Source organism: Saccopteryx bilineata, chromosome 7 (genome assembly GCF_036850765.1).
Source record: "Saccopteryx bilineata isolate mSacBil1 chromosome 7, mSacBil1_pri_phased_curated, whole genome shotgun sequence".
NCBI classification, from domain to species: domain Eukaryota; kingdom Metazoa; phylum Chordata; class Mammalia; order Chiroptera; family Emballonuridae; genus Saccopteryx; species Saccopteryx bilineata.
In genome coordinates this window covers 32,685,705-32,698,781 of record NC_089496.1, presented here as the reverse complement: position 1 = coordinate 32,698,781, position 13,077 = coordinate 32,685,705, and the positions used below count along the sequence as shown (strand labels likewise).

The 13,077-nt window shown below is 39.3% G+C and overlaps 1 pseudogene; it reads right to left on the bottom strand.

The window, feature by feature from the left end:
- Nucleotides 1-11,024: 11,024 nt before the first annotated feature.
- On the bottom strand, nucleotides 11,025-11,897 carry LOC136311133 (taste receptor type 2 member 7-like; annotated as a pseudogene).
- Between the last annotated feature and the right edge of the window lie 1,180 nt (nucleotides 11,898-13,077).

The window sequence follows — 13,077 nt, the reverse complement described above, 5'->3', positions numbered from 1 at the left end:
AATAATAATGTTCATTTCTTTACCCAACTTAAGAAATGTCACCCCCTGCCTGACCTGTGGTGGCGCAGTGGATAAAGCGTCGACCTGGAAATGCTGAGGTCGCCGGTTCGAAACCCTGGGCTTGCCTGGTCAGGCACATATGGGAGTTGATGCTTCCAGCTCCTCCCCCTGTCTCTCTCTCCTCTCTCTCCTCTCTCTCTCTCTCTCTCTCTCTCCCCCCCCTCCTCTCTAAAATGAATAAATAAAAAAATATAAAAAAAATTAAAATAAAAAAAAATTATTAAAAAAAAAAAAAAAAAAAAAAAAAGAAATGTCACCCCCTTCACTGGTCTGCAATGGTAAGATGACGGCAGAGCAAGAATTCCCATCCTTCACCAAAGTTGGATACAGGGCAGTGTATTTGGGTGTAGGCTCAATGATTGCAAAGCAATCTATGTTTAAGCATAAAAGAGGGAGAAAAGAACTACACTGCTTCTAAACACCAGTTCTCACCTAAGAATTCTATATTTTAAGGATATAGGAAATCAAAGTCAAACTGGCTTAATAAAAATGAAAGAATCTACTGATTTATGTATGTAGATGATGCAGGAGTTGTAGACAGGATTGCAGATTTTGGGTTGACTCAGCAGCTCAAGGATATCATGTAGACACTTCCTTTCTCTATTTTTTCATCAACTTCCTTAGTGTCAGCTTAATATTAAGACTGTCTAAATCACTTCCAAAACTCCAAAATCCAAAGCCACATACCATACCATCCAGAAAGACTGAAATTGTAAGCTACAGCAAATTACCTCCTCAGTCACTAAGCAACATCCACCCATGTTTTGTTGGCCCAGGTCACCCATATATTCTTACCTATATATGTATATGCATGTATAAATACATATATGTAGATATGAATATATATGCATTTGTGGGAACACATATGAGTATACATAGTTACATGCATACATATTTACTATAATCATCAGCTACATTTGTCCTCATTTATAAAGAAACAGGAGATAAATCCTAGCCTCCTTTAACTATTATGATTCTCAATATACTATTGTTTCAGTGTGAGTTTCCATCAGAGATTATAAACAGAATGTAGCCCGCAGAAATGGCCTGTCTGATGCTTATCTAGACAAGCTATCCTTTCTCCTGTTTGACCAAAGACCACAACTCCCTCTCTTACACCTGGCCCAGTTCACAATTTACTGTTAATCCAGCCTCTAAGATATTAGAGTATGTTCACCAAAACTGCAATCAAGATGTGGTCACAGGGTCACAGAGTGTCTTAACACGAGTATCAAAGTTAAATTAATAACACTGGGGAACAAAATTTTTGTTGCATCCTCAAAAATACTTGTTTTCACCTAATTCGAGTGTGCTGATCTCAAATCTGACATTAGTTTTTCTCTGTAAGCTACAGTTGTTTTGCAATTCAAGATTTTAGGTGTTTATCTTATTGTAAAATTTTCAACATTAACATAATGAAGTAGAATGTCTTCTTGGGCATCATCTTTGTGAAAATATAATAATTTATATAATGCAGTAAATACACTAAAAGATATGATTGCATCAGAATTTGTCTACAATTTCGAAAGAGAATATATTAAAACACTTATTTTAATCATAAAATTTGCGCAAAACTTATTTAAATTCTATTCAGGCAAAAATTTGTGTTTGTAGCTCTTGTGTTTGTGTACTTGTTGAGGACAATCTCATTTGATGCTCCAGTAGTAGTCTGCTCATTACTAACAGCCAAAGATTTTCGGGAAACTTATTAAAGTGACTGTTCAGAAAGTGAATCTTAATGCTGTTACATCCAATGTCGTGGAAAGCCAACAGCATTCTTTGAAACAGAAGTTCATAGTTTTCTGCTCTTTTGTTGCCAAGGAAGTTCTTTGTAACTGCCACAAAAGACTGTCATGCTGCTTTCTCATCCTTATTCACCTTCCTTGCAAATTATTTGTCACTTATGAGGGTTCGAATTTGAAGTCCATGGAATACACCTGCTTTTATCTTCTTGAAAGACAAGGCAGGAAAAGTAGAAATAAAATGTGAAAGCATTCACTTTCTCTATTCAAAGCCTGAAAAACTGCTTCATTAAGCCAAGTTTGATGTGAAGTGGGACGAAAATGATCCTGTCTTGTTTAACTACAGGTTCATTCACAATTTTTTGCATCCCTACTTCCAGAGCTTCACATTTTGGCCACTCCTTCTGTGTACAGTGTTTCTCCTGAGCTCGGCTGTCCCACAAACACAGAAAGCAAGGATACTTTGTGAAACCTCTCTGTTGTCCCTGCAGGAAATTTACCATTTTAAGATCCACACAAATGATCCAGTTATGCTCCTCATACTTCAGAAAGTCGAGGACAATTTTTATGTCATTCTTACTAAGTCATTCAATTCGGGTTGGCTAAACTGCTGAGGGGTTAATGACTGCTTGGCATCAGAAGAAGATCCCTTCAGATTATACATCATCTTATCAAAATACACTTGATCACCATGTTCACTTTCTTTGTCCTTAGAAGAAATAAAACCATTGAAAACTGGAACCAGGAGTGTCTCAGAGTGTGGGATAGGTCGTATTGCTGAAGAAATATTAAGATATGCAATCATATGTCATGCTTTTAACTGCTTTCTTATATTTCTCACTGGAATAAATTTATACTTTTTCCCCCTAGCTTTTTTTCCATTACCAGTCCTATTGCTTTTCTCTTAACTTAGCAAGAGTCATATTTATGTGTTGAAATCCAAGTCTAAGTATAAGATTATTCATTTGGAATTGTATAAGGAATCCTTATCTAACTAACCATCAGTCAGCCTTAAAAAATACTAGCCCAAATTCTTGTAACTTTTTTTTAGCAAGAGACAGAGAGAGAGGAACAGTCAGGAAGGGAGAGAGATGAGAAACATCAATTCTTCATTGTGGCAATTTAGTTGTTTATTGATTGCTTTCTCATATGTGCCTTAAACAGGGGTCTACAGCTGAGCCAGTGATCTCTTGCTCAAGCCAGCGACCTTGGGCTTCAAACCAGTGACCTTTGGGCTCAAGACAGTGACCATGAGTTCATGTCTATGATCCTACTACGCTCAAGCTGGCAACTTTGGGTTTCAAACCTAGGTCCTCAGCATCCCAGGGCTATACCCTATACACTGGGCCACTGCCTGGTCACACTCTAGCCCAAATTCTTCAAATATACCTCCAATATATATTTCCCTCCATTCCTTATATTTTGATATAACCCGTTACTTTATCAGTAATTATTCTAGAAGATTCCCCTAAAAGATAAAAGTGATTTTATTTTTAAAGTGTAAGCATTATGACCTCTTTATTTAAAAAAATGAACATTAATTCATTTATATTGAGTATCCAAGCAAAATTTAAGTTTTCCAGTTGTCTCCCAAAGTCATAAATAATTTTGTTTTTGCTTTTTTCTCTATGGTTTGTTTGTTTTGAGATAGTTATTTATTCTCATTGTGGTCCAAAATTTTCTGTGATCTGAGTATTATCTTCTTTTTCCTTTTTTTTTCTCATATTTTTTTCTAATGGGGTATAAAAGTTCCTGAAGCAATATTCTTAATGGCTTTTGACTACTTTAACCATTATTTCATGTAAGGTGAAAGTCTGCCACTGGGTGGCAGTGCATTACTTAGGATTTTATCCCAGTTTCTAAACTGAAACACAAAGGTAAATACGCTGGTACTGTTTCCGTCATTGTTCAATTTTACCATGTTTCTTTCCTCATGGAAATGACAACAGAGTTGAGCTTACTCAATTTCTTACAGTTTTGGAAGTAAAATTAACCTACCCTTACGCAGGTACCACTGTCTCCATAGAAATGCCTATGATTCTTTCTCAAAAGTCTATGTAAGGGTCTATATCGAGTTCAGTAATATTAGTTGTTTGGGATGCCAAAAATACATATAACATAGGCCCAGATTTCAAGAAAATTACAAATAATTGGCTAGAAAGGATACAGATCTATAAGAATATGGTATTCAATACCAAGTGAGCAGTCCTAACAGACACTGTCGTGGGAAATTAAAGATCCCTGAAGTTTGAGAACATCTCTGCAGACTTCTTAGCACAATTAAGATAAGTTATTCTGATCTTTGACAATAGTAGAGTTCTTAACAAAAAGGAGAGGTAGGGGGTGGTTTGGATGGGAATCTGCCTGGAAAAACTCAAAATTATTTGTTTGCAAAGATATATGCACCCCTATGTTCATTGCAGCATTATTCATGGTGGCCAAGACATGGAGACAACCAAAGTGTTCTTCAGTAGAGGACTGGATAAGGAGATGTGGTACATATACACTATGGAATACTACTCAACCATAACCAAAGACAAAATACTGCTATTTGTGGCAACATGGATATACCTTGAGAATAATATGGAAAGTGAAATAAGTCAGTCAGAAAAATCTAAGAACCATGTAATTTCATTCATATGTGGGATAGAAAATGGACACTCACAGACACAAACAACAATATGGTGGTTACCAGAGGAAAGGGGGCTGGGGGATACTAGAGGGTAAAAGGGAACAAATATATGGTGATGGAAGATGATCTGACTTTGGATGATTAGCACACAATGCAATAGACAGGTCATGTATCATAGAAATGTATACTTGAAACTTAGATGATCTTACTAACCAATATTATCCCACTAAATTTAACAAAAAAAAAAGGGTAATATATAAAGCCCTATCTTCTCTAATTCTAATAATTTTCCACAGAGTACCTGTCTTTATCAACTCTGTGTTATTTCTGAGTTATGACATTTAACTACTTTCTTTCACTTATCTTTTATATATAGCATGGGCTTGCAGTACAGCATCGTAAGGAGAAGTCCATTAATGACCCGTTTTCCTCACCTCCAAGCATGGAGTTAGGGTGTCGTTTTCCATGTGTCAGAGAGCCTCTGTACTGAGAAATCCATGGCACAGAGCAGAGCCATAGACAAAATTTGCAAAGCTGATATGATATTCCTTTATTTCCCACTGTCCTTTTTCTTATCCTACCTCTTACTGGCTCTCATACTGAGAGTCACCCCATCTAGTTCAGACACACTGAGAGCTAGTTTCCAGTACATATCCTTATTGAAATTGACCTCTTCTCTTTCCTCAGTGGAATCAGAGGTCCAGTAACTAATACAAAGCTATTACACACTATTATCAGAGTAGCCCCTTCTGCTAACAACATATCAACATTTGGTGTTACTAGTAGTGTCAGTGGCACATTTATCATCTCAATAATGAGAAATTTGTATTACCTCTTTTTCATCCTGAAATTAATGTGAAATTTGTATTATCTCTTTTCATCCTTAAATTACTCATGTGAAACTTATTGGTCATTTTCCTTTCCATCTCTTTCAGTAAAATTCAGGGTATAACAGGGAAGAATTCCTTTAGCAATAACATTTTGTAAGTTTTATTTTTGTAGAAGTCACACAGAAGAGGTATTAGATTTCAGGTTTAAAACAAAAAGGCCGGCCCTGGCCTGTTGGCTCAGCGGTAGAGCGTTGGCCTAGCGTGCGGAGGACCCGGGTTCGATTCCCGGCCAGGGCACACAGGAGAAGCGCCCATTTGCTTCTCCACCCCTCCGCCGCGCTTTCCCTCTCTGTCTCTCTCTTCCCCTCCCGCAGCCAAGGCTCCATTGGAGCAGAGATGGCCCGGGTGCTGGGGATGGCTCTGTGGCCTCTGCCTCAGGCGCTAGAGTGGCTCTGGTCGCAACATGGCGACGCCCAGGATGGGCAGAGCATCGCCCCCTGGTGGGCAGAGCGTCGCCCCTGGTGGGCGTGCCGGGTGGATCCCGGTCGGGTGCATGCGGGAGTCTGTCTGACTGTCTCTCCCTGTTTTCAGCTTCAGAAAAAAAAAAAAAAGGGGCGGGGGGACAAAAAACAAAAAGGCCTTCTCTCTAATAAACCTGATAACTAGAACTAAAACTCTCTATTGATTGAATATAAATTTTCTAGTGTTGAGATTAATGAAAGAGAGCTGAGTCTACTGAGAAAAAAGCCAGAAGAAATAGAATAAATATAGATGTCCTCAAACTCAGGTTTGAGGTTTAAACCAGCTGTGATGTTTCCAAGAATTGTAAACACGAATATGTGCAGCTCTCAGTATCAACACAGAATTAACTCTCAGTATTTATTTACTAAATACTGTATATATGGTCTTATACTTCACCTTAATATATTATGTTTTCTTTGATAAAAAATTATCTAGAATATAAAGGGAATGTAAGTAATCCTCACTTTTTGTGGATTTCAATTTTTTTTTTTTTTTGTATTTCTCTGAAGCCGAAAACGGGGAGAAACAGACTCCCGCATGCGCCCGACCGGGATCCACCCGGCTCGCCCTCCAGGGGGCGATGCTCTGCCCCTCCCGGGCGTCGCTCTGCCACGACCAGAGCCACTCTAGCGCCTGGGGCAGAGGCCAAGGAGCCATCCCCAGCGCCCGGGCCATCTTTGCTCCAATGGAGCCTTGGCTGCGGGAGGGGAAGAGAGAGACAGAGAGGAAGGAAGGGGGGGGGGGGGTGGAGAAGCAAATGGGCGCTTCTCCTATATGCCCTGGCTGGGAATCAAACCCGGGTCCCCCGCACGCCAGGCCGACACTCTACCGCTGAGCCAACCGGCCAGGGCGATTTCAAATTTTTAATGACATGAAAAGTCTTCATGGAATCTGTGATTATCCCTGAGTCCTGAAAAAAAAATAATAAGACATTACAGAAGCATACAGATTCATGAAAATCATGGTACCAAAATGTTTTCATAGATAATTCCCTGCTCACAGCCAAGCTGAAGGGATCAGGACAGTTCTGTTGAGACCAGTGGCTTTACCTTCCAGATTGAACTTGGTTGGTTCAGTCTTGGATCCTCATCCAAGCATAGGAGTAACTAGCCTTCGCATTTATCCTAGTACATAATAGCCTGATAATAATGACAAACATGAAATCAGATTCACTCTAGAGAAACTTGAATGGAGAGAAATACAGCAAATCACAGATACTAATATACATTAAAACATAACAGATAGAAGTCATGATGTAAATTCAAGGCCTACCTTAAGATGTATTTATAATGAAGTAGGAATTATGTATCAGCAGAAGCACTAATAAGAAAATTATAATAGAGAAAATGTGTACATAGAAGGCAAAGAACAATTGATACGAGGAAAGTAGATGAGTGAAGAGAGTTGACCCACAACTTTGGATGAGAAGATTCCAAAACTATGGCTGTTGAGCTTTTAGCGTTGCCTTTGACTCAGTCCTCTCAGCGTCTATTTTTGGATTTCCATGACAGGGTTTCTTCTTTATCATTCCATGTGTCTCTTGTTACATTAGGTGACCAAATGTGGACCAGTTCCTTTCAACCAAAAGAGTATAAATAAAAATGTGAGTTATAACTTAAATGTTTTAAATAGCTTTGAAGTTTCTCCTAGCAAAGACTTTCTATTGACATTATTATGATTTATAGGCTACAATCAGTAGCATTAATACGTTAAAATGTGGTAGGTCACAACCCCTGGTCCATAAACAGTGTGTCAGAATTGCCTGTGCAAGTTTATGACATAGATTCCTGAGTTGCCTCCCCAGAGCTTGTATCTGTCATGTCCACCATAAGCCTGGGAATCTACAATTCAAAAATATTTCCTAGGTGACTGTGATGCATAATTACATTTAGAAAAAAAACACACACACAGAATTTAGATTTAGAAGGTAAGGTTCAGGTCTAGATAAGTAACTCATTCTTTTGTTTCTCCAAGTTTAGATTTTCTCATCGTTACTAGAGATAATATCTTCTTCCAGGGTTTTGAAGATAAATGCGATGATATACACAAAAGTAAAGCAATTTTGGAACAGAAAATTAATTATCTGATTATTGAAGTTCCTTAAGGCATTGATGTTTCTTTATACAAACTTGATCAAATCTTAGAATGCCTGCCTTGCCACAATCCTAGTCCAAGGAATTTCCGGCCCATAGCATCATTACAAAAAGTTTGCATGCCAATAGGACCATTCTAAAGATTCTCATGCCAAAATCTTTCAAGGCATTAGGATAAATTTGGTTACTCATATATAAATAGTAATAATTATAAAAAGAGTTTCCTTTTTTTCTTCAATTAAAACTTTTATTTTATTTTCTAGGGTTTATTTTGTTTTGTTAGGGTTTCTCTTTTTTCAATAATATAAAATCATTATTTTCAACCCTTTAGTTATCTTTATTAATGCAGATACATGTTAATAATAGATAAATGATTAAGAATAAAGTTACATCTATAAAACGAATATTATGAAGCCACTAAAATGCAAAATTTCTCACATATAATTTAAATAAAAAGGTAGGAAAAAGTATACGTACAGCATGCTCCCTATATATAATAAATTATACCCACACACATATATTCTTATATATGCCTATACAGTATTTCAAATCCTGAATGTATATGAAAATTTTACCTATGATTACATTAGGTTTAATTCTTATATTTCTGTGTTTTCCACATTTAATTTTACAAATTAAAAAACAATTCTTGGCTCTGTTGGAGCAAAAGATGGCCCGGGCGCTGAGGATGGCTCCATGGCCTCTGCCCCAGGCGCTAGAGTGGCTCTGATTGCGGCAGTGATGCCCCGAAGGGGCAGAGCATCGCCCCCTGGTGGGCGTGCCGAGTGGATCCCGGTCAGGCGCATGCGGGGGGGGGGGGGGGGGTCCTGTCTGACTGCCTCCCCGTTTCCACCTTCAGAAAAATGCAGAAAAGGGGGGGGAAATCTTAAAATTATTTTTTAAATTTAAAATATAAATTAATATATGAGAAGAGGTAAGTGGCCTAATGATATCAGACTTTAATGTGGAAATGTCTGCGTGACAACCTATGTCGTTCAGGCACCAGCAGGACTCGGACTCTCAGCTTGGCCCTGGATACCAGGAGTCATGGGACTCCCTCGGGGGGATGCAAACACTTATGTGTCTGTTCTATAGTCGAAGGAGTATGTTCCAGTTACACAATTACCCGGAACTCAGGATGTAAAAGAGTGAACACCAATTCTTCCGAGCAGAGAGTTTTGTCCTCCCTGATCTACAACAAATGAGACTGGCATAGCAGTTTCTCTGTCATGAGTCAGGTGGGACTAAAATGTAAGTTGGGGCACCTATGTTTAGATCACTTCAGACAATTAGTAAACCAAACATTAAATGAAATGTGATAAAAGACATAATTTGACTAAATAATAGAGTAATTTAGAGCTGTGTAAAATATTTCTTAATCAACTTTCTAGGGACATATAAAGGAAAGGTCACAGGATGTCTTAGCTGACAGGTTAAATGTATTTCTTGTCATGGCATTCAGAATCTAAAGTTGCTATAAAGAACAATAAAAAGAAAACCAAACAAAGGTGTACTGCCTTTAGAGACAGAAGAGCCAGGTTTGAATTTCAATTATGCCATTGGGTCTAGATCAGTGACCTTAGGCAAACCTGACTTTTTCAAGGGTAAAATTGAAATACTTTACAGAGTGTCTGCAAATAAAATAAGCAGTTGTGTGTGAAAATATCCTGTAAAGCATTAAAAAAATTCATGCATATACATGCACACACAGACACATCTAGTTTGTTTTGTCTTCATTTTGACAACTTCAAATCCACTTTAATTACATTTATTTTCAAATAAAATAACTACACATTTAAACATCTTTTTGTTTTTTTAAGAGCCAATGAGATTGTCACAAAGAGATATCCTGAGATATATAATATTGTAAAAATCTTTTCCTTCCCAAAGCAAGTCTATTCAAAATCCTGAAGAAGTAGAATCCACTCAAATTTAGGAAGATTTCAAAATCTTCCCCTAGATCTGTAAGTCACTTGCTGAGGCCATACTCCAGACAACGTTCTCAGTTGGAGGGAATTAAGACATCAGTTAAAGGGTTAAGACACCTGTTGAATGTTTTTCTGCTGGGACTTCATTGTTAGCAACCTCCCTCAGTTCTCTTTGAGCATGAGTTTAACACTGCAGGAGGTTGAAAAATATTTCTTCATTTTATAAAAAATGGAGAGCTTGGATTGGGTGTGCATGTATGCTTATACACAGCTCTATTCTCTATTTGTACCTAAGCATTTACCAACCGAAACTAGTAGCAAATCAAAAACAAAATAATATACTAAGCTGTATATCTAGGTACATGGCTTTGACATATCTTTTCAACACATAATTTGCATTTTTTTTATTTTTTTTTTCTTTTTTCTTTCTGAAGCTGGAAACGGGGAGAGACAGTCAGACAGACTCCCACATGCGCCCAACCGGGATCCACCTGGCACGCCCACCAGGGGGCGATGCTCTGCCCCTCCAGGGCGTTGCTCTGCCGCGACCAGAGCCACTCTAGCGCCTGGGGCAGAGGCCAAGGAGCCATCCTCAGTGCCCGGGCCATCTTTGCTCCAATGGAGACTTGGCTGCGGGAGGGGAAGAGAGAGACAGAGAGGAAGGAGGGGGGGGGGTGGAGAAGCAAATGGGCGCTTCTCCTATGTGCCCTGGCCGGGAATCGAACCCGGGTCCCCCGCACGCCAGGCCGACGCTCTAACGCTGAGCCAACCGGCCAGGGCCCATAATTTGCATTTTGACAATAATCACGCTCATGACTTTCTTTGGAAAAAAATAGTTATGTGCAACCAAACAGCCAAATCATTCTACTGTTTTAAGTCTCAGAGGAAATCAATGTGATTTTTCTCATCTAAATCAGAAGATTTTCAATGACCTGTGAAGAAAGAACTACACCAGTCTCAGTATTTTATTCTGATTTCTGGCACTCCAACAGAAGTACTAGTTATTTAAATGTGCTACTATCATAATATTTTTAAATACAGAAGCCTGAGAAAAAGAGATATCCTATCCATTCAACATCAAAATTAGTGCTTCATATGTCCTGGGGGTGGCAGATAGAAAATTGCCAGAGACCAAACAAAATCCATATAAAGTAAAGAAAACAAAGCACAAGTCTATATCAAAAAAATAAGGAAATGGTTTATATTAATCCTCCTTTTCATTGATTTTTTTTAAGGCAGAGAAGTCTCCTGAATGGCTGCTGAAATTTAGAATTACTCAAGATTATTACAACAGAATGGCCAGAGGGATATGCTGCCACTGTGCCCTTCACCATATAGTAGCACTGAGTTCCACAGGGAAAAGTGAAGGTCATATTTGCCATGAAAGCAGCAAAATAAGAAATAAAGAAGAGAAAGAATGTTAACACTATTCTTGGGCATTTATATGGACGTCTGTGCTGGCACTTCTAAAACTACGAGACCCGTTTTGCATCCAATGAGTGCGCTTGTAGAGAGAAATAAGTAACGTCAAAGTGCACATCACAAATATGGCGAGAGGAAAGATGAGTGCCAAGTTGACAAGAAGCACTTCTTTAGTGTGCTTAACCCTGAGTTTTACCGCTGTCCACGTGGCATTCCTGAGGATAGCATCCCCTGGGCTTTTAGGGTCATCTTCCTAGACACAGAGCTGCAGCACTCACAGAGGCCAGAAGGCTTGTCAGAAGCAGCCAAGGCATTAACTTTGGGATCCTGTATTTCAGCCGAAGAAAAATAGGTCTGAGTGAAGCCTATTAACTTCAGGCTGTAAAATACAGAAAGGCAGGTGGCAAACCAGAGACGGACAGAGCTAAATAAATGTCCAAAGAAACATCATCGTTGAATCAGAATTTTTTTCCTGAGAAGAGGGTGCAAAGTACATGGAGAAAAAAAAATTGTACCATTAGCACCAGCTGCAGACCAAGTCTAGACATCCCGACACATATTAAAAGGAGTGGCCTTGGTGTTAGCTTTCTGCTTCTGATCAATTTGTTACAGCTGATGATTATAAGAAATCCATTTATTATAATCCCTATAATAAATTCTGCTGACATGATAAAGAGAAGGTCATGTCTCCTACCACAATTCTTAGCTTTTCCTTATGGATGGTGTTAAATACCTCCCCCAGCTGATCTTGCAGATAGGAACATATACTGAGAAATCTGATCTTCTGCTAACTGCTGGATCCTAAGTAGAGTCTTACACTAGACCTTCCCCCTAAGGGAGAAAATCAGAGGGACTACTTTTTGAATCTGGTGCCCTTCAAATGAAAGTGTGGGAATGCAAATCCAAAGATTTGAATGATGGTTTGGTCTTCCAATTACATGCTAGGGAAAAAAAATGTCACGATTCAGTTCTCACTCTCATTCAGTTTACCCAAAAATATGATTATAAATATTTTGCTTAGGTTACTATTATTTCTTTTTTATCCTACTGGCAAATGCCACATTCTTGGAACAGACGACTGTTTCTCATTACTGCCACAAGTATCCAACCTCAGGACACTTTTATTCCTGATAATAATGTCAAGATACTATAATAAATTTTCCCCTCCACCCCCCAGCCCCTGCTCAAGCCCAACCAAGGACAATTTCTTCTCCATACTTGAAAATTATTTCCTGGGAAATAACTTTGTATAAGAATCCTTCATTCTCCTAAGTAATCTTTTTTATTTTTAAAGCCTTGTTGGTAGAATTGTGACCTGAGGGTCAGCAAACCAGTGCTGAAAGCAATGTATAATTAATGCACGTGCTGACATCATCTAATGCTCATGCTGAACAGCATCATGTCAAAAGATAGATGGAAGCCCTGGCCGGTTGGCTCAGCGGTAGAGCGTCGGCCTGGCGTGCGGGGGACCCGGGTTCAATTCCCGGCCAGGGCACATAGGAGAAGCGCCTATCTGCTTCTCCACACCCCTTCCTCTCTGCATCTCTCTTCCCCTCCCGCAGCCAGGTCTCCATTGGAGCAAAGATGGCCCGGGCGCTGGGGATGGCTCCTTGGCCTCTGCCCCAGGCGCTAGAGTGGCTCTGGTCTCGGCAGAGCGACGGCCCGGAGGGGTAGAGCATCGCCCCCTGGTGGGCAGAGCTTTGCCCCTGGTGGGCGTGTGGGGTGGATCCTGGTCGGGCGCATGCGGGAGTCTGACTGTCTCTCCCCGTTTCCAGCTTCAGAAAAATACAAAAAAAAAAAAATTCTAACCACCAGTAGAGGGCATAATTACCCATGGGTTAAAATGAG